At 39.2% G+C, this 21,906-nt stretch overlaps 1 protein-coding gene across 8 annotated transcripts in view; it reads right to left on the bottom strand.

The window, feature by feature from the left end:
- The window catches only part of WNK3 (WNK lysine deficient protein kinase 3), a 158,045-nt gene extending 141,395 nt beyond the window's left edge, over positions 1-16,650 (bottom strand). For 2 of the 8 annotated variants that reach the window (XM_082717470.1, XM_082717475.1), the window contains exon 1: positions 16,458-16,650. The gene's annotated coding sequence lies outside the window, so the exon portion shown is untranslated. Of the gene's footprint in view, positions 1-4,180; positions 4,283-15,638; positions 15,850-16,457 lie in introns of those variants that run through there. The other 6 variants (XM_082717472.1, XM_082717476.1, XM_082717474.1 and 3 more) reach the window with 4 other exon arrangements.
- Between the last annotated feature and the right edge of the window lie 5,256 nt (positions 16,651-21,906).

Raw genomic sequence — 21,906 nt, 5'->3', positions numbered from 1 at the left:
TTAACTGACTAAGCCACTCAGGCATTCCTATAAAGGAATTCTTATAACTCAATAATGAAAAGATAAATAATCCAATAGGCTCAAAATCTGAATAGACATTTCTCTAATGTCTATTAGAGACATTCTCTAATGTTTATTCTGTATAATAAGATATACAGGGGCACCTGGGTGGCTCAGTGGGTTAAGCCTCTGCCTTTGGCTCAAGTAGTGATCTCAGGGTCCCGGGTTCAAGCCCCTCATCAGGCTCTCTACTCCATGGAGAACATGGTTCCCCCACCCCCACCTGCCTCTCTGCCTACTTATGATCTATCTCTGTCAAATAAATAAATAAAATATTTTTTAAAAAGATATACAAATAGCCAATAAACACAGGAAAGGATGTTACACATCATTACTCTTTAGAGAAATGCAACTCAAAACCACAAATGAAATATTACTTCATACCCATGAAGATGGCTATGATACAAAAGACAGACAATAACAGGTGTTGGTAAGGATGTAGAGAAATGGACCTTTTTTTTAAGATTTTACTTATTAATTTGACAGAGAGAAATCACAAGTAGACGGAGAGGCAGCCAGAGAGAGAGAGAGAGAGGGAAGCAGGCTCTCTGCTAAGCAGAGAGCCCGATGTGGGACTCGATCCCAGGACTCTGAGATCATGACCTGAGCCGAAGGCAGCGGCTTAACCCACTGAGCCACCCAGGTGCCCCGAGAAATGGACCTCTTATACATTGCTGGAGGGAACGTAGAATCGTGCAGCTGCTCCAGAACACAGTCTAGCAGTTCCTCAACAAATTAAGCATTGAGTAACTATATGACACCATCTTCCCAAGAGAAATGAAAACGTATGTCCACACAAAACTTGTACATAAGTGTCCATAGCAATGCTATTCACAATAGCCAAAAGGCAGAAACAATCCAAATGTCTGTCAACTGATGGGTAAACAAAATGTGCTATAACCATACAATAGAATACTACTTGGCAATGCAAAGGAATGAGTTACAGATATATGCTACAACAAGGATAAACCTTGAAAACATTTTGCTAAGTGAAAGAAGCCAGAGGAAAAGACAACATGCCATATGGTTCCATTTCTATGAAAAGTCTAGAATATGTAAATCTATAGAAAGAGAAAATAAATAACTTGTCACCTGGGGCTGAAGTATATAAGAACAGGACTAACTGCAAACTGGCCTAAAGAATCTTTTGGGGGTGATGGAAATATTCTAAAATTAGACTGTAATCAAGGTTACACAATTCTATAAATTTACTAAAAATCATTTACATTTATATTGGTGAATTTTATAGTATATAAATTATATCTCAATAAAAGATGATGTCTCTCTTAAGAATCTTAAAACATTTTGACTAAAATCTAAGCCATAATATCAAATATGCCTTTCTAAAATTATATTCTCTATCTTCCCCCACTCAATTTTGTCCACTTTCTTTATCTTCAGCCTGGCCTCCGAGTTGAGAATCACTGCTCTAAATGGGAAAGCCCTGACATCAATAATTAATAAAAAACAACAAATAAAAGACACAAACACAACAAATAAGAAAAACAAATCTTTTTAAAACTAGGCCAAGAACTACACTAAGCACAGAATATCTATGGCCTTCCCATCATGGATCCACTAGCTTCTTGTCCATAAAACAGGGGTTCAGAACACAGGCTTTGGAGTGAGAGAAACCTGGAATCAAATCTTGGTTCTGCCTCTCATTCCTCAAAGTAGATTTGGGGCCCATTACTTTACCTCAATCATTCTTGATTTCATTTGTGAAATCTCAAAGGACTGATATGAAAATACACATATAAACTACTTAGCACAGTGCCTGGCATAATATAATAATCAATCAATAGAAGCTTTTATTTTCTACATCTTAATAACCCCTAGGGGCAGTGCTATATTAAAGCACTATTCAACAATACTCTAAAAAAAATCAAATGATTTTCAGTAGACTCACTTAGGGAGGCTGATAAGTATATAATGCATTCTTTTAAAGCTTTCCAGTAATAAACCAAGCTGGCATTGCTTCAGTGACCAGGAAATAAACTCTTCTACATTCAGCAATGCAGCAACATACCTCAGTGAAATAGTCCACAAAAATCAGGCCTCAAAACTAAAGTCTCTTACTAAGTTCAACAGCTATATGTTGTAACTTTTATATGACCATTTTTTTCCTTCATAAAATGGTAACAAACTGGGAAGATATATAAAGATAACTAAAAAAGCACTACCAGAGAGACTGAAATTATAGGGAAACGCTCACAAATGTGTACCCTATATCTACTCCTTTAACCTGTTTGATATATAATCTTGGAGCATTTGAGTGAAAAGCTTGAAATAATCTTCCCTCATAGCTTATCATCCATCAGAAATTCTATCCATCAGAAATTCAGCATAAAATCAGTACTTTGTTAATCCATGGCTCAAGAACTTCAACTTTTGGAACCAGCCATTGAAAGAATGTATATAAAGTCAACCTGCTTAAGAAAACGTTTGCAAATGACATATTTGATAAGAAGTTAATATCCAAGATATATACCAAGAACCCATACAACTCAACACACAAAAAAACAAATAATCCAATTAAAAACAGGCAGGGGCGCCTGGGTGGCTCAGTCAGTTAAAGCATCTGACTCTTAATTTCAGCTCAGGTCATGATCTCAAGCCCCATGTCGGGGTCCATGCTAAGCACAGAGCCTGCTTAAGATTATCTCTCTCCCTCTCTCTCTGCTTCTCCCCCTTCCCTGTCTTTAAAAAATACCTAAAAGTAGAAGCACCACATGATTCAGTAATTCCACTACTGGGCCACTTCAGGTAAGTTTATACCTGAAGAAAATAAAAACACTAATTCAAAAAGTTGTATGCTCACCTATATTTGCTGCAGCATTATTTACAAAAGCCAAGATGTGGAAGCAACCTAAGTGTCCATCAACAGATGAATGGATAAAGAAGATGTGGTATATATACAAAATGAAGTATCACTCAACCATAAGAAAGAATGAGATCGTTCCATTCACGATAACATGAATGGACCTAGAGGGTAGTATGCTAGGTGAAATAAGTCAGATAGAGAAAGACAAATACCATATGATTTCACTTACATATCGAATCTAAAAAATAAAACTAACAAAAAGACAACAAAGAGAAATGAACTCACTAATACAGAGAACAAACTGGTGGTTGCCACAAGGGAGGGGAGTGAGGGGACAGGCAAAATAGGGGAAGTGATTAAGAGATACAAACTTCTAGTTCTAAAATAAGTAAGTCACAAGATGAAAAGTACAGTATAGGGAATACAGTCAATTATATTGTAATAACTTTGTATGGTGACAGATGGTAACTACACTTACTGTGGTGAGCACAGCAGAATGTATAGAACTGTCAAATTACTATGTAGTACACTTAAAATTAATACAACACCATATGTCAAGTATAATTCAATAAAATTTTTTTAAATAAATTGTCACAATTATATGGTAAATTTCCCATTAACAGTCCTCTCTCTCTCATATATGTATCCACATCAATAAACATTTACCAAGTGCCAAGCATGGTCAGGATCTGGGGATAAAAGAAAAAGTCTGTCCTTGTCCTCAAGGAGCCTACAGTTTACCCAAGTTTAACATATACCACTGTTGGCTTCTGGTTCAAGAAGGTAAACTGAACGCTTATATCTCTTGTACTTTCCTGGAAAAGCAATGGTAATAAAGTACAAAAGTATAAGTCACAGGCCAAGGATACAAATGGAAAATGGCATAACAAATACAAGATTTCAACAATTTCTGACAGAGAGCAAATAGGAAAGAACTGGCTAGTAACACAAATCAAAGGATACTACAACCTAAAATATGCAATAGAAATGGTTCCAACCCAGGATGGAGAAGACTTGCAGGACCAAACCCCAGAGATAAGTGATCCCATAAAGTGCCAGAGTTAAAAAAAAAAAAGTCTGGAAAAAAAGGGACTAACTGAAGCTCTGAATTATGAAACAGTTGATGAACTCTCTTCCCCATTCCACCAAGAAAAAAATCCTTGCACGCAAAATATTAATTTCAACAAACACGGATGAACAAGGGCATCCCAGAGCAAAGCCCTTTGCCCTCTGGTATTTGGGTACTCCAAGTGTAATAGCCAGCTGTCCACCCACTCACCCCAAAATAAAGCCTACCAGTTGACAACCCTGTCTCCGTACACAGAACTCCCAGTCGGCCCTTCTACTAGCTCATTCTTAAATACGGACAGAATCAGGAGACAGCCATTTGGAGAAAACCTGTAATACAGAAAAGAGAGATCAAGAGAAACAAAAATGTCCTTGGAGGAGGTGAAATAATTTAAGAAACCATTTTTAATTTAATTTTTAAAAATATAGTCCTAAAACTCAAAAATCAAAGAGGTATATAATTAATAGATTCCCTCCCAACCCTGTTTCCCATCTATTCAGTTCCCACCACTCCCCCAACAGGTAACCACTCATTAGATTATTGTGTAGCCCTCTGGAATTCCTTTAGGCAAATAAGCAAATACAAATATATGCTCTCTTTTTCCTTCCTTAAACAAAAAAATAGCACAGTGTATACCAAACTTTTATTTATAGTCACAACAACTTGGTATTTTTTCCCTGTCACTACACAGAAGTTCCTTATTCTTATTCTTTTAAAACCTATATAGTATATACTATTCAATTATTTGCTATGTTATTTGTTATGACAAATAGCATTGCATATTTTGTACATATGTGTGTATGTATGTGTGTGTGTGTTTATATATGTATTTCCTGAAATGATATTACTGGATCAAAAGAAATTTATGTATTTAACTTTTATTGATGTATGTTAATATATCCAGAATAATACACGTAATACATGTGTATCTTTATATAATGCTGCCAAACTGCGTACCATGGCCATTGTACCAATTCAAACTCCTACCTACAACAAAAAAGGTATCATCAAATATTTTTTTTAAGATTTTATTTATTTATTTGACAGAGAGAGAGAGAGAGAGAGATCACAAGTAGGCAGAGAGGCAGGCAGAGAGAAAGGAGAATCAGGCTCCCTGCTGAGCAGAGAGCCTGATGCGGGCTCAATCCCAGGACTCTGAGATCATGACCTGAGCAAAGGCAGAGGCTTAACCCACTGAGCCACCCAGGCGCCCCCTTATCAAATATTTTGACTTTTAACACTCTGATAGATTTTAAAAAGGAATCTCAGTGTGGTTTTAATTAGCATTTATCTTATGAGTGAGGTTAAGCATCTTTCACATAAACAATAATTAAAGTCATGAATAAGCCAAGAATTCTTATTATCACCACCACCATTTAAGGAAATAAATCAGGATGTATGAATATTAGAAAGTAGGACACAAAATTCAAAACTTGCAGGCTATATGATTATTTATCTAGAAAATCCAAGCAAATCAACTAACAACTATAATAGGAACTCAGCAGAATAGAGAGCTCAGCAGAAAGGCCAAAGATCAAATCAACAAACAGAAATCAATAGCTTTGCTATACATTGTCAATAATCAGCTAGAAAATGTAATTTAAAAAGCAGCTATTCTAAGGTGAGGGACCTGGAGTTGGGCAGCACTCAGAAGGGGAGGGAAGGGCTGGGTGTCTGGAGGAAGGCAGGTCACTGAGATTTTAAATACACACACACTATCTTGTACATAAGAGCAACAAAGCTGTAACATACTCATCTAGGAACAAACTCAAGAAGAAATATTCAATACCTATATAAAGAAAACTGTAATATAATGCAGCTATAGTAAGTTAAATAATAGTTTCAGCACAGAACAGATAGCATAATAAACACTGGCTATCTATAATGTGGGGGAGGATGTTAAAGACCCGCTTCAGACCAGTCACAAAAATAAATTCCAGGTAGGTTAAAGAGCTAAATGTAACAGCAAAACTATATTACTATTAAAAGAAAATATGAAAAAATAATTAATTAATTAATTAATTTTAAAAAATATGGCTGCATATATTTCTAACCTGAAGAAAGGCTTTCATAAAAAGACAAAATGCAAAGACCATTAATAAAAAGCTAACACATTTGCCCATCTGACCATGAACAAGGTTAAAAGCTAAGCAACAGATGGGGAGCAAATATTTGCAACATGTATAACAACCATTAATATCCAGAATATACTAAGAACTAAAAAAATCAGTAAGAAATACAAAAGGCCAATATGTGGATGATAGGAAGATGGCTCAAACTTTTTTGAGCAGGGACATGCAAATTCAAACAATCATTTTTTATCCAACAGATGAGCCAAAAAATCTGTTTTTGAAAAGTGTATGAGAAATTCAGCACTTCATGCACTCTTGGCAGACAAACTGGAATAGACCTTTCAAACCCTTTGTCAAACTCCTTGACAAATTCCAAGTATCTTAATACATACCTATCACCAGCAAATACACTTTTTGGTATCTACCTGAGAAATATTTTTGTACGTATACAAATATACATGCACTAGGGTTTTTACTGAAGCATTGTCTGGAATAGCAAAAAATACTGAAAAGAACTTAAATATCCATGTATAAGAGAATGATAAAATAAGCTGTGGTAAATCTGTACTATGTAATAATATGCATGTTTAAAAAATAAGAGATGGATACATACAACTAATATATAAAAATCTCCTACATATAAATACTATTAAGTGAAAAAAACAAATTACAGTACAGCATATACAACATATCATTTATGTGAGAAAAAAAACTATAAAACCTTGTTTCCAAATGTACTCATGTATGTTTAAATGCATACAAAAAAGCCCCAAAAGATATGCTCTTAATTTATCCTGCAGGTTTAAGAAGCAATTAGTATTAAGCACTATGTATTCATTAAAAAGAATGATGTAAAGATACATATATATGTGTATGTATACACACACACACACACACACACACACACACATATATATATGGAGAGAGAGAGAGAGCCCTAAGTCATATTCTCTGGGAAAAGAGCAAGACATAAAATATTTTTATTTGCATATGCATATGCATGTAAATACAGAGAAAAAGGACTGTACAAGTTCACAGTCAACTTCCTTTTAAAGATTTTTAAAAATTATTTCTAAGTAATCTCTACACCCAACATGGGAACTTAAAACCCTGAGATCAAGAGTCTCATGCTCTACCAACTGAGCCAGCCTGGCACCCCTACAGTCAACACTTAACAATAGTTACCCACTGGAAAGCAAAAATTGTGTAAAGGTGGACCTTAAGGTTTTAATCTACCTGTATGTTAGTTTAATCCTTTAAAGCATAATTGTCCATCAATAACCTGTACAAAAGAACCAGTTAAGGATATTATCATTTCTTGGGGCACCTGAGTGGCTCAGTGGGTTGAGCCTCTGCTTTCAGCTCAGGTCATGATCTCAGGGTCCTGGGATTGAGCCCCACATCGGGCTCTCTTTGGCAGGAGCCTGCTTCCCCCCCCCACCTCTGCCTGCCTTTCCACCTACTTGTGATCTCTTTCTGTCAAATAAATAAATAAGAGGATATTACCATTTCTCAAAGTAACTGAAAGAAGAAAACAAATAAGGTATGTACAATATAAATACAAATAAATATCAATTAATACTTATTGAATGCTTTGTGCCAAGCACTGTAAGCCCCTTCATGCATTCTCTCATGTAATCACCACAAAAATCTTGACGTAGGTAATATTTTTATTCCCATTTTACAAATGAGGAAACTAGGCTCCAAAAATTAAGTTAACTTGTCTAAAATCACACAGCCAGTAGAAACCAGGGCCAGAATTTAACTCAGGCACTGGACTCCCAAGTCCACTCTTTATTCATAATATGGGGCCACATATGACATGCACCCACATATGACATGGACCCACATGCACAACACTATACACAATCCTGAATTGCAGAGATACATACAATGCATAACCACATTACAGTCCCTGGGAGTTTATAACACTAAAACTATCTTCTTCCTCACTTCCATCATCCAGTTTTGCTTTAGCAAGATCATTTCCTCAATTAAAGATGCTCATTTTATATGAAGAAATTTCTGGGTTCAAATTAGAAAAGGGGTTGAGATCATCTCCATCTTCTTTTGTTATCAAAATTAAACAATTTATATTTATCGGGGCACTTGGCTTTATATTTATCAATCATCTACCCTCAAATCCCTAATTAACACTTTATTCTGCCTGACCCTTTACAACAGTTGTGGCAAAACTACATACAGCCCTCAAGCCAAACTTACCTCACCTCACTGCTAGTTTCTGTGTAGCAGGTGACCCGAAAAAAATTTTTATATTTTTAAATGGTTGGGGAAAAAAAATCAAAAGAACAGTATTTCATGACACAGAAAAATTATTCAAAATTTGTATTTCAGTGTTCATAAATAGTTTTATTGGAACACAGCCACACTCATTCATTTACATATTGTCTATGGCTGCTACAACAGCAGAGCTGTGTTATTGCAACAGACTTCATGGTCTGCAAAGCCTAAAATATTGACAATCTGGTCCTTTACAGAAAAAGGTTTATAGTTTCCATAAGAACTTCATCTACTTAACTCAAAGACTCCTAACAACAACCCTGAGAGCTATGTAGTATTACCCTGAATTCTGAAAATTAGGAAGGCTCAGAAAAGTTTATAGTCTTGCCCAAGTCACAAAGCCAGTAAGTGAAGGGGAAATTCTGGAACCCCAGTTTTCTAGCTCCAAATCCAACATACTTTCTACCATACTGCCATGTTCTAAGAACCCAACCCCTCCTGATTAATCAATGAGTTTAGATCTTTGGTGCTAAAATTTACCAGATGGTTACAGGCACAAAAGCTTTAAATTGGTAGGAAAACATTTCTCAATTGAGAAACTTTGACTCCAAAAATATGTTAATAGAATACACTGTGTTTCATACACCATTGTGTAATTTACGAAGTATATTTTCTTAGTTAGCCAAAAAAAAAACACCTCTGCAAAATAGGTAGGGCTTTTGCTTTGTTTAGTAACAAATGAGGAAATCGATGCTCACCAATTTATACAAGATTACACTGAGAGCAAGACCAGTACCTAAGCTGACTCCTACTCCAGTGACATTTTCACCTGGAAACACAGTTTCTTCTCATAAGGAATGCACCTTTTTTGTTTTGTTTGTTTTTTTTTTCCTTAGAAACAAAAGCACAGCAGCACCTCTGTGGCTCAGTGGGTTAAAGCCTCTGCCTTCAGCTCAGGTCATGATCCCAGGGTCCTGGGATTGAGCCCAACATCAGGCACCCTGCTCAGCAGGGAGCCTCCTTCCTCCTCTCTCTCTGCCTGCCTCTCTGCCTACTTGTGATCTCTGTCTGTCAAATAAATAAAATCTTTTAAAAAAAGCACATATCTTACACATTTAAAATATTAAGAAATCTAAAATGTTTAGTAGAGATAAATTAACAATTTAACAAAATAATAATTAACAGAAGGGATACTAAGAATTGCTGGTCTCTTAACATTCGGATCTCTGTTCAAAGTCACCTCCTCAAAGAAACCTTCCAAACTAACCAACTGAGCTAAAGAGGCTTCTCTCTAACATCCCAGCATCCTTTAAAAAAATTTCTTCTCAGGGTGCCTGGTTGATTCAGTCGGTGGAGTATGGAACTCCTGATCTCGGAGTTTGAGCCCCATGTTGGGCAGAGATTACTTAAAAATAAAATCTTTCCGGGCGCCTGGGTGGCTCAGTGGGTTAAACCGCTGCCTTCTGCTCAGGTCATGATCTCAGGGTCCTGGGATCGAGGCCCGCATCGGGCTCTCTGCTCAGCAGGGAGCCTGCTTCCTCCTCTCTCTCTCTGCCTGCCTCTCTGCCTGCTTGTGATCTCTCTCTGTCAAATAAATAAATAAATCTAAAAAAAATTTACTAAAATTTCTAAAAATGTTAAAAAAAACAAATAAAATAAAATAAAATCTTTCAAAAAACTCATTCTTCTCAGCATTTATGTTCTATTTGTTGACTATTGTCCTCCAACTATAATGTAACCTCAAAGAGAGCAGGGTCATTGCCTGCTTTGCTTCCTTTTCATCTATTCCCAACACACCAACCCTGCACACTGGAGGAACACAATAAAAATTTGTTCAAGGAATGGTAGAACCTTACAAATATGTTGGGTAAGTCATACTCCAAAATTCATTTGGATTAACAGCTTCAGAGTAAGTTATCAGGACTTTTGAAAGCTTCCTTAGTAAATGAACCACAGAGCTTCAAGGGTTTTTTTTCCCCCTCTTGCTAGAAACCTTCAAAGGCTAACTATGAATGGATATGCCACAGTAGCTCATCAGGACAAAATTATTCTCTGGGCAGCACTGGATATCGTCAGAACTGAACTAGCACCCTATGAGTCTTGGGTCTAATCAAGCCAATTTCCCATTCTTCTATTAAACACACCCCCTAGTGTTTAAAACAATTCAAACTAACGTCTCTATTTTAATTACACTTAACTAGAGGCTGAGATTTACCAACAAATTGTGCTGTGCTAAATTTTAACTCTCATTTTTACAAGTAACGGAACTAAAATAATCTTACATGATTCTTAAATGAATAGGACAATGTACAGGTCCTTATGGCCTAAGCTACAAATAAAAAGTCTCCACAAGGTACTGACTGATATATGTTTTGGTCAAGAAGCTGGCTCACAATCAGAAACCAAATAACACATAGATGATGGTGCTCTTAGGATAAATCCAATGCCAATTTCTGCTTAATTATAAACTAAACCTGCTTTTCCCCCCAGTTATAATAAAAGATTTCACCCTACACAAAAAATCCGAAAACAAAAATAATACTCTTTATTTTAAAAAAAGAAAAACAATTATCTAAAAAACAAAACACTTATGTAACTTTACCATAAGGATTGTCTAGTTTGCCATATTGAGGTTTTCTGATCATGAAAGTCCAACTGTCTCATAAAGAGCTTTAGAATATCCCCACTCTTCAAATACAAAGCATGACCTTCAAAAATGCATTTAGAAACATTTCTCCTCCACAAAAGCCCAAAGAATAATTACATATTGCCACAAAATAGCGTCATATATAGTATCATGTATTACTTTTTTTATTGAAGTATAGTTGACACAAAATGTTACATTAGTTTCAGGGAAACAACATAGTGTTTCCACAAGTCTATACATTATGCTATGCTCATCACAAGTGTAGCTACCATCTGTCACCATACAACATTATTACAATACCGTTAACTATGTTCCCTAGGCTGTACCTTTTATCCCTGTAACTTACTACTTCCATAACTGGAAGCCTATATCTCCCACCCCCTTATCTATTTTATAGTTTATAAAACTTCAAGATAATCCGCATACAAAAAAACACAACTGGACCCTTACCCCATACTATATACAAAAATTAACTCAAAATGGAACAAAGACCTCAATATTAAAGTTGAAACAATAAAACTCTGCGAAGAAGAGATTGGAGTAAATCTGCATTGTCTTGGGTTTGGCAGTGGTTTCTTAAATATAACACTGAAAGCACGAGCAACAAAAAAAATAGATAAACTGGACTTCAAATTTCAAATTTTTTGTGCATCAAAAGACACTATTAACAAGTAAAAAGATAACTCTGAATAGAAGAAAATATTTGCAAATCATATGTCTGATCAGGGTCTAGAATTTAGAATGTATTCTTTTAAAACTCTTGAAGTCAACATTTAAAAAATTAAAAATGGGCAAAAGACTTAGTTCTCCAAAGAACAAATTCAAATAGCCAACAGCCACATGAAAAGATGCTACACATCATCAGTCATTATAGAAAGACAAATAAAAACCACAATGAGATCCCTTTTCACACCCACTTAGTATGGCCATAAAGCACACAAACAAAAAACCAGAAAGTAACAAATGTTGGTGAGAATGTAAAGAAACTGGAACCCTTGTACATTGCTGGTGGGAATGTAAAATGGTGCAGCCACTGTGGAAAACAGTTTAGTGGCTCCTCAACAAGTTAAACAGAATGACCATATGACACAATAATTCCACTTCTAGGTGCATACCTGAAAAAACTGAAAACAGGTTTTCAAGCAAAAATGTATATACAAATATTCATACCAGCATTATTCACAAAAGCTAAAAGGTAGAAGATCCCAAATGTCTATGAACTGATGAATAAATAAACAAAATGTAGTATATCCATACAAGGGAATATTATTTAGCCATTAAAAGGGAATGTAATATAGGGGCACCTGGCTGGCTCAATCAGAAGAGCATGTAACTCTTGATCTCAGGGTTGTGAGTTTGAGACCACAGTGGGTGTAGAGATTACTAAAAAAAAAATAAACTTTTTTAAAAAGGAATGAAATACTGATACACGCCACAACATTAGTGAACCTCAAAAACATGTGAAGTGAAAAAAGCCAGACAATAAGGTAATATAATGCATGATTTCATTTATACGAAATACCCAGAATGGAAAATCCATAGAGATGGAATATTAGTGGTTGCCAGGGGCTGGGAGGAATGGGGAATGGGAAGCCATGGTTTAATGGGTACAGGGTTTCCTTCTGGGGTGATGAAAATGTTTTGGAACTAGATATGCAACATCATGAAGGTACTTAATGACACTGAATTGTACACTCTAAAATGGTACATTACATTACGTGAATTTTATCACAGTAAAAAATTACCAGGTTAAAACACAGAAAACAATGTTACTTCATTTCTGTTAATGAGATAGATAGATAGATAGATAGATAGATAGATATATCCCTGAAGAAAGGGGCATTAAAGGCTCACCACTGCAGTAACTTAACCTCAACATTTTCTAAACCAAGTATCTCATGACAAACTCTACCAAAACAATTTAAAATGGCATCAATTCTACTCTTGAAGTTTTGGGAATTTCTGAATGAAATCTTTTATAGACGTCCTTTACAATCTTCAAACATCTCCTAACAGTGCCATAAACTTTATGATCTCAAACAAAAAATGGGAACTCCCCCCCCCAAAAGTATTCTGGGTTTTAGCCAAGAGAAATAATCAAATATATCTGCAAATAGAACTGGTCTACTTACACTAAGATGGGGTACTGAGAAAGGGTTTTTTTTTTCCTTGCACACAACCTCCCCACACACAAACATATACACAAAAATTTAGAACTTCTGTTAATTTGTTAAAGTAAATTATCTGACAATAAATCTTATAGTAATAGAACAATTCTCATTTATTTCTGATTACTCTGATTCTATGCAGCCACTGGCTTTATCACTTACTAGCTAACTAATGCACACCTTAATGAAAAATTCCTGTACTTTATGGAAGGAAGTTAAAGTCCAAATTAGAGAAATTTAACTCCTAAAACACTACAGAATTATTACATCAACAAATGTAGACTTGTGATACAAGGATCAACATTGGTTTAGAAGTCGGAATTCCAGGGTCCACTGCTTACTAGGGCAGGTCTTATCTCTCTTATCTTTATTTTTTCTCTTAAGTATAAAAAGGCAAATAACTTTCCTGCCTGCCTACCAACAGAAATACAGTAATAAAAATATGTACAAGGTATGATGGGACCACTAAAGTGGGGCACCTAATGAAGCTTTGTGGAGGATGCTGGGAAAAGGAAAAAAAAGTCGGGGGCAAGAAAGGCTTTCGGGAATAACTAATGACTGAGGTTAGTCTAAAAAGAACGAGCTCAAATTCACAGCATGGGGAAAAGAGAGCATTCCAGGTTGGGGGGCAGAGGCATCAGAAGCAAAGGCAGGGAGATAAACACCAAAAACCTGCTCATGTTATTCCCCTTCTTAAATAGTCAAAGGCTCCTAATTCTGAAGAGTAGTCCTTCACCCCAGCCTCAAACTAAGATTCCAGCCTTATCTCATTCCACTCCCCAGATATACCAAGATTACACTTTCCAACCTCAAAACTTGCAGGTTCTTCCACTCCAGGAACATCTAGTTCAAGACAGGGAGGCTACCTTGCCTGCCAAAATTGGTGCAACATTCCCAGGCTCTCATGGTACTTTAGTACTTCTACTCTACCGCTTAATACACCAGTATTCATCTTAATCTAAGAAAGTATGAATATAGTATTAGTTTTTGTATTTAAACTCTGGGTAGTCAAAACAAGGATTACACTCTTTGCAACATCAAAGCAGAATAAAAGATAAAGGGCATGGGAAAGTTCTCAAATTTGCAACATTTCCGAGATACTGAGTATATGTCAGTAAAGTTTGTAAAAAGTAACCATGAAAAGTTACAAATTCATAAACTATTAATCTTGACCCAGAACAGAATGAAACCATCACCAGGCATCCTTACCAGAAGATAAGTAATGTATTCAGAGAACAAAATGTTCTAGTAATCTGCTATAATTTAAACTCACACCAAAAAGCAAGTGCCAATTTTCAAACAAGGTAAATTCAGAATGACAAAAAAAAATTATGTATAATTACTTCAGCATTCAGAATCAGCTTTAGTGTATTTTAGCCATCCTTAAATGCGGGGTATCCTTCCCTTAGGCTGCTGACTTTAAGCAATTTTTAAATTCATCAAGCTAAAGGTTAGAGACTGTCTGGAAAACACCTGCTGCTCTGTATCATATACTGAGATCTCTTCAAAAGTTATCCTGGTATTACAACGTACTATAAATGAAAAACAGGTAACAATGCCTCCCCAAATTGGATGTAATCACTACCACACAGAAGACTTTCACAACTTAAAGCCTATTTATTCGTATAATTGCTTTAGTCAAAGGTAATTCTTAAGAAGGAATAGCCATACCACTCGCATCTGTTTTGAGGGCTCAATTTCATTTTAACACGTCTATCAACTCCCAAGATGGGAAGATATACACGTGCAGGATTTCCATCCACAGCCCACTCCATAAATGTTTCACCACTCTTAACTAGTCGAACAAAACCTCTTTCGGCACAGTGAAGCCACCTCACCACTTTTATCCTAAACATACCATTTCTTCCCCATCCTCAAGCTGTCAGTCACAGAAAACACCACCGTTGCCAAATAACACCTCTCAATCTCTTTGAACCTAACCCACTTACAGAACCAGACAGCAATATTCTCTCACCCGATCCAGTCCTATCGACTTTCACACACAACTGAATCTCTATATTAAGTCCACTTTCCCCCACCACTTTACCCACTGAAACTCAACTTCTCACACCTGAAGCGATCATCTCTTTCAGCACCCTCAATCTCACTTAAATGATCACTCAGTCCTTTGTCAACCATGTCCCACCCCCCCATGTATCCTCTCACCTTCCCCATTCCCTAGTTCTCCATCAACTCCCAAAGTTGCCACCCCCAACAAAAACAGAAAAGAAGACAGAAAACGCACCTCAAACCCAAACCTGCCCTTCTCCACTCCCCCCACCTTAGAATTTTCCTCTCCGCCTGTTCGCTCAAACGGACAGCAACTCCGACAACCGCGAAGACCCAAGCCCGGCCTCGTCCCATACCTCTTGGCGACAACAATCACCCTGCCTCGGTCAAGCCGCCCCCCACTAGGACGCTTACTCTTCAACAGACTCTTGGCCGCCGCTGCCTCCCTCCATTCATCCCCGGCCCATTCATCTCTCAGCCGGATCCCAGACACGCCCCCCGGCCTCCTCCCTCTCTCCCAGAACCCTGGCCGGCCCGGGACCCTCACCAGATTAGAGGCTCTCACGGACAGAGACTCGGACTCTTTTCCCTTCTCCCTCGCCCTCCTTCAAGCCTGCGCTCGCCCCTCGACGAGCCACACCGTAGAACACACACAGATACGCACACCGCCTCCTCTATCACCTCCTCCGATGCTTCTTACTCCCCTCCTCGCTCGATGTCTCCAGCTCCGCTCTGCGTTGTGTGCGCGTGCGCGTGCGAGCGTCTCCCGCGAGCCCACCGGGCCAGCTACTGCCGGTAGGTAAAGAGCGGGCGGGGTTAGGGGAGCGGGGGTACGAGCCCAAGCTCGCGCTCGCCCGGGAGCAGAGCAGGCGCACGCGTACTCCAGCCAGGGAATTCTGGAGAGGAGAGAGGGGTGGAGGGGGGCGGGGAGGGGAGGGGAGGAAAGAAGAGGGGGAGGGGCGGAGAAAGCCTACGGAGCAGCCCCAACTCCCAACAGCCACTATCGCTGCGAGGTGCCGAGTGGCTAGCCAACTAGAGCGAGCGCACTCCTCCCCCGCCCTCTTCAGCGCAGCGGGAGAGAGGGATGCGCGTCGAACAGGAGAAAGGCTTCTCTCCTTTCCAAAAAGACACGCGTGACACCTCCTTGTGTTCAAAAGCTCTGTCTCCACGGCTGCTTTACCTTCTTCCCCTCCAAAAAAGAAAAGTACAAGCACACACTACTTCCCAGCCACCCACCATCCACTCTGCTATCCGCAAGCCTCTAAATGCAGCCTCTCTGCCGAGATGTGGTACCCTTGGGCACCTTTTCACCCACCACCCCTAACTCCCTTTTTCCAACTCCCGTCTTTTCTCGCGAGACCCATACCTGCCGGCTTTGGGATTAGAAATCGAAGCACAGATTTACAAATACCGGTCTCCCGGTTACGTTGCGAGGGCAACGGCCATGGCATGTCCCCCCCCCCCAAGACCGCAGTGCGCGCGCGCGGGGGCTGGGCAACAACGAAAGTGGGGATGGGAAAGGGAAGCTATGAAACGGATTTTTGACGGCTTGTAACCGCTAGGCCTGGGCACGTGCCTTGCGCCTCGCAGACGAGTGCGGTGTACCCTGGGAATTGTAGTTTTTCTTCTCATCCCCAGTCCAATTCCCATCCTCAGCCTTACTTAGGCCTCTAGCCGGGAGGGAAATTACCGACGCCATTTTGCTGGGAACAATGGCCTTCGGCCTAGGCAGTAACGGGTGGGGGAGGGCGTAATGTTTTAAGGGTTCAGTTAACCTCCCCTGGCCCCTCGGTGCCATAGCAACCCCTTCAGGCACCTAGCCCCGCCCCCTCTTTGCTCTGCCGGTCTCCTAGACTGTGCGCATGCGGAAAGGCCACCTCCCGCTAAGGCAGGCTCTCACCATCTCTTACCGCTCACGTCCTTTCTCCTTTAGTTGGTAATGAATGCTAGCTCCTTCAAGCTTTTGCTGCGTTAACCCCAGCACAGCGGCTTTAGTTAAGAACTGCTTCCTGCATTGTATCAGGCATTGTACAGAATTACTTCTGTCATTCTCGCATGAATAATCCTGGCTCCAAAAAGGAGGAAACTTAGGCTCAGGAGGGGAAAACGGACATGACTTGCCCAAGTTCACACAACTAAGTATGGAGGAGTCATAACTTGAACCCAAGTGTGCTCACTTCAAAGCCCATGCATTTTTCAACCCTCCAGGCCTCATCTGGTTTCTGAGCCCCTGAGTGAAAGCTCCTCAGGGGCAGGACTCCTTTCAAATACCCCTCAAGCTTTAGCAAGATGCCCTGAGTGTAGGAGGCTGTGTGGAAAACGCCAGGCTAATATTTACAACCGCCCAGCCTCAGGGCCCTATTACAGAGTTATATCAATCTTTTCTCCCCACTTTTTTTTTCTTTTTAGGCCTTAAAACCTCAGCCTTTTCAGCTCTTTAAAAGAAAAAAAGTCAATAAAGTTAAATATAAGTTTCCAGAGTTCAAATGGAGTGGAATGGTGAGAGGCCATATAGCCCTGTTTGTTGTCTTTACATCTTTCCTCTTGAAAGTCACTTAATTGATCCCATGATTGCCAGAATATGTAAGAAAACCAGATTATGCCCGTAATAAATTCAAATCCCCATCTTCCCTTTTGACAATGGAAAGAGACTCTAAAGGAATGAAATTCAGGGCTACAAGGTCCAACTATTTCACCTGTGGAGATCTTCCTAGCAAAATTTGGAAGAGCAAGGTGTGATTTCTCCAAAATGCGCCACCACTCTACCTTAAAGGTCTCCACATTCCAAATTAGCTGTGGAATGAATGGAGTCTCCTAACCTCCTTTCATCACTGCCCCTGAAGATAATCCCTTTTCCTTGTTGAATTGTTCACTACTACGAAGAAAACAGGAAACAGAGCCAACTACCAAAAGGCAGTTTCAAAGGTTACCAAGTTATTACAAGTCTTTGTATCCCCTGACTCCCACTGAGATGGCAACTAGAAACTTGTGCCCACCATTTTCTTTAACTGAACCACAATTTTTTATTTCTCAGTGTTTCTGTACTCCCACCATCACTACACACATCCACCTTTAGGAAAATCAACAGGTACCTCCCTCAGTTTTGGCCTTCTCCTCTTCCTTAGTCTCCAAGCGCCTTGATGTAATCAGTACAGAGCAATACCTAGAAATGTTAGCCCTTCAACCTGCTCAGATATGAACCCTTCTGAGAAGTCCCTCTTCAACAGTCAAACATTTGCTAAATAAATGTAAAGTAGTGTGACTTTTACAAACTTCAGAAGTTAGAAAATCAGTTTGTTCCCCGTTCAAGCACAGGCTTTTCTCAGTTTAGACATTTTATTGACACCCATGCTCTTCTATTTGAAGCAACCTATCCATAAGTAGGAACAAATGTCACTATGGGCAGAAAGGGGAATGCACAATTATAACTAGTTAATAATGTATGCCAGGGAATATTCCTTTCTAACCCCCTGGTTTCCACTGACTCTTAGGTTGTATTAGTGATGTTTTTATTCATCAAATAGAAAATTTGACTTATTTTAACTATTTGTAATTTGGCCTTACATTATTCTAGGAAAACATTCTTCCAATAATCTAGTTCATCTTTTTTTTTTAAAGATTTTATTTATTTATTTGACAGACAGAGATCACAAGTAGGCAGAGAGGCAGGCAGAGAGAGAGAGAGAGAGAGAGGGAAGCATGCTTCCTGCGGAGCAGAGAGCCCGATGCGGGGCTCGATCCCAGGACCCTGAGATCATGACCCGAGCCGAAGGCAGCAGCCCAAACCACTGAGCCACCCAGACGCCCCTAATCTAGTTCATTTTATGTGAAATTACAAAAGGTTTTGCTGGAACCATTTTTAGACCCCAGCATCCCACAGGGGTGGGGCTGGGGGTTATTTTCATGGCCCTACTAGATGTTGATCTCCTCCCTACTACACAGAAGTTAACTCCTTCAATTAACAAGATGGAACGGAGATGAACCTCAAAGCTGACTGTTAGCTAACTGCTACAACCATAGGTAGAGTTGTGAACGTTTCTGAAACTCAGTTTCTAACCCCGAGCCTTCCTTTTGTCAGGTTGTTGGGAAAACAATATAAGTCATCTTAATGTACTTTCCCCTCATCCCAGGTGATGTCACAGTTCGGGGATCTTATGTAGTACCCAGGCATGGGGGTGGAGAGTGGGACTGGAGTAAAATTATATACTTCCAAGTCCTTAGAGCCTGTCAGTTACTGCTTAGCCCTCTGCCCGCATGGTCCTTTCAGGTGCTATAGTTTTCTCCAATGTCTCTGCCATACTTGGAGCATAGAACTCATTGTCAAGGTACCTGTTGGTCCATCGACCTAGACATTCCACACAGCCCTTCCTCTCTTGAGCCTTCCAGCCAACCAAATGTTGCTCCTGGCAGTTTGTGCTGGTTGACCTCCCAAAGAACTCTCTTTGCCACCCCCACCCCATGCACCAAGGAGAGGGGAGTGAGGAAGAGAAGAACCTTTTTTTTTTTTAGCCTTATGCAAATCTTTCCTCCTTTTAGTTTTCTGGCCCAGCTACTTTGTCTTTGCCTCTGATATTAATCCCCCTCCCCTAGTGCTTCCACTTGTGGAACACAAAAGCTAGAGAGACCGACACAGTATTTGGTTTCCTGCCTCACTGCCTTCTTGCCCTGAGATACACCACAAAACTGACTACTTTTTCGAGGGGGGGGGCGGGAATGATGGGAATACAGACAAGAAAAAATCCATTTATGTCTCAAAACATTCCAGCCACATTCTCCCTCTATTAAATCTTAGCACCTAGGGCAAAGACAACTTACTTCTCTTACTGAAAGGATACAAAAATGCAGATTTGAAGGGATACATGCCCCTGGGTGTTTATAGCAACATTAACAACAATAGCCAAACTGTGGAAAGAGCCCAAGTGTTCATCTACTGATGAATAGGTAAAGAAGATGTGGTGTATATATATATACAATGGACTGTTACTCAGCCATCAAAAAGAATGAAATCTTGCCATTTTCAATGATGTGCATGGAGCTAGAGTGTATTATGCTAATCAAAATAAGCCAGTCAGATAAAGACAAAAACCATATGATTTCACTCATAGGTGAAATTTAGGAATCAGAACAGATGAACATATGGGACGGGGGGGGGGGGGGGAGAAAAAGAGGAAAGCAACCCATAAGAGACTCTTTAATGTTAGAGAACTAAATGAGGGTTACTGAAGTGGAGGTAGGCAGCCGATGGGCTAAATGCATGATGGGTATTAAGGAGGGCACTTATTATGATGAGTACCAGGTGTCATATGTAAGTGATTATTCACTAAGTTGTACTCCTGAAACCAATATTACACTATATGTTAACTAACTAGAATTTAAATAAAAATTTGGAAGGAAAAAAAAAAGAAAATTTACTTCGCATCGAGATGCCCCCTGCTCAAGACAGTAACTCCCAGGGCTTGGATGCATGGGTGATCTTTTCTCAAGGTACTGGGCTTCGTACTGGGAAATTTCTTACCTGAATCATCTAGGGTCTGTTAATGTCCTCTCAGGAGGCTATCTTTCCTTCCAGGAGAAGTTGAGTGTTGCCTGAATAAGAACAAACATCACCTAGCTCAGAAATGAGCAACTATCTCCACCATCCAGATTAAACAGTACAATTTCTGGAGATTTACTATGGAGTCTGCTCTCCGCTTCCTAGACACAGTCTTTCCTCATGTGCCCCAGGCCAGATATCAGGTAGGGGGGCAAATTTATAGTAAATGCCTTTGCCTTGACAACTTAGCCTAAAAAAGAGAAAACCTGCATCATTTCTCTAAAATTTGCTAGGTATCTGGAATCTTCATTCCTCTGCCAAGTCCCCATGTGGACCGGATACAGAGCCTGAGTTGGGGGTGCTGAAACAAACTTTTCTCTCTCCAAAAGAAAATCAATTCATTGAGAGATGTACAGTCTGGGGCACCTGGGTAGCACAGTCAGTTAGGGGTCTGACTCTTGGTTTCATCTCAGGTCATGAGCTCAGGGTAACAAGCTCAAGCCCCATGTTGGGCTCTGAGCTTAGCACAGAGTCTGCTTGGGTTTCTCTCTCCCGCTCCTTCTGCCCCTCCTGCTCATTCTCTCTATCTCTCTCCTAAATAAATAAATAAATAAATAAATATTTTTTTTAAAAAAGAAATGTGTAGTCTAACATGGTATACTCTTTTGGGAATCAATTTTCTGAGCTAACCTACAAGGCTGTATTTGCCTGCCTGCCTTTCCTTCCTCTCTCCTTCTCTCCCTTCACCTTCCCTTCCACTGATCCCTCTGTATCTGTTCCAACATTCTGTCTACTACTACTATTCTACTACTACTACTACGACTACTACTAGTAATAATAATAATAATGAAATAACATTTACAATGTGCTTTATACAAACCCATTGACTCCTATGGGTTAAGTGACATTATTAATACCATTTTTCAAATTGTTATTCCAAATCACAAAGAATTTAAATAACTTGCCAGGGTAACACAGCAAGTAAATGGCAGAGCTAGATTTGAACGTAGTTAGTTTATTTCAGAGTCCATGCTCTCAATCATTTTGTTGTATCTTTCTATGATTACATTTAACTTTAGACTCCAAGCTCCCTTTTCTATGGGGCTGGTAAGACAACCTCAATTCTTTTTTATTTCATTTTTATTTTTATTCCTTGTATTCATTTTACTTATTTATTTTTCATCATGATAACTGGAGCATAGAACTCATTGTCAAGGTACCTGTTTATTGCCCTTTACCTATTTCTCCATCCACCCACCAGCCTCCCCATTGGTAGCCATCA

This window comes from Mustela nivalis (assembly GCF_964662115.1).
Source record: "Mustela nivalis genome assembly, chromosome: X".
Taxonomy (NCBI): domain Eukaryota; kingdom Metazoa; phylum Chordata; class Mammalia; order Carnivora; family Mustelidae; genus Mustela; species Mustela nivalis.
The sequence above is the reverse complement of the archived record's forward strand: the minus strand, read 5'-3'. Positions and strand labels throughout refer to the sequence as shown.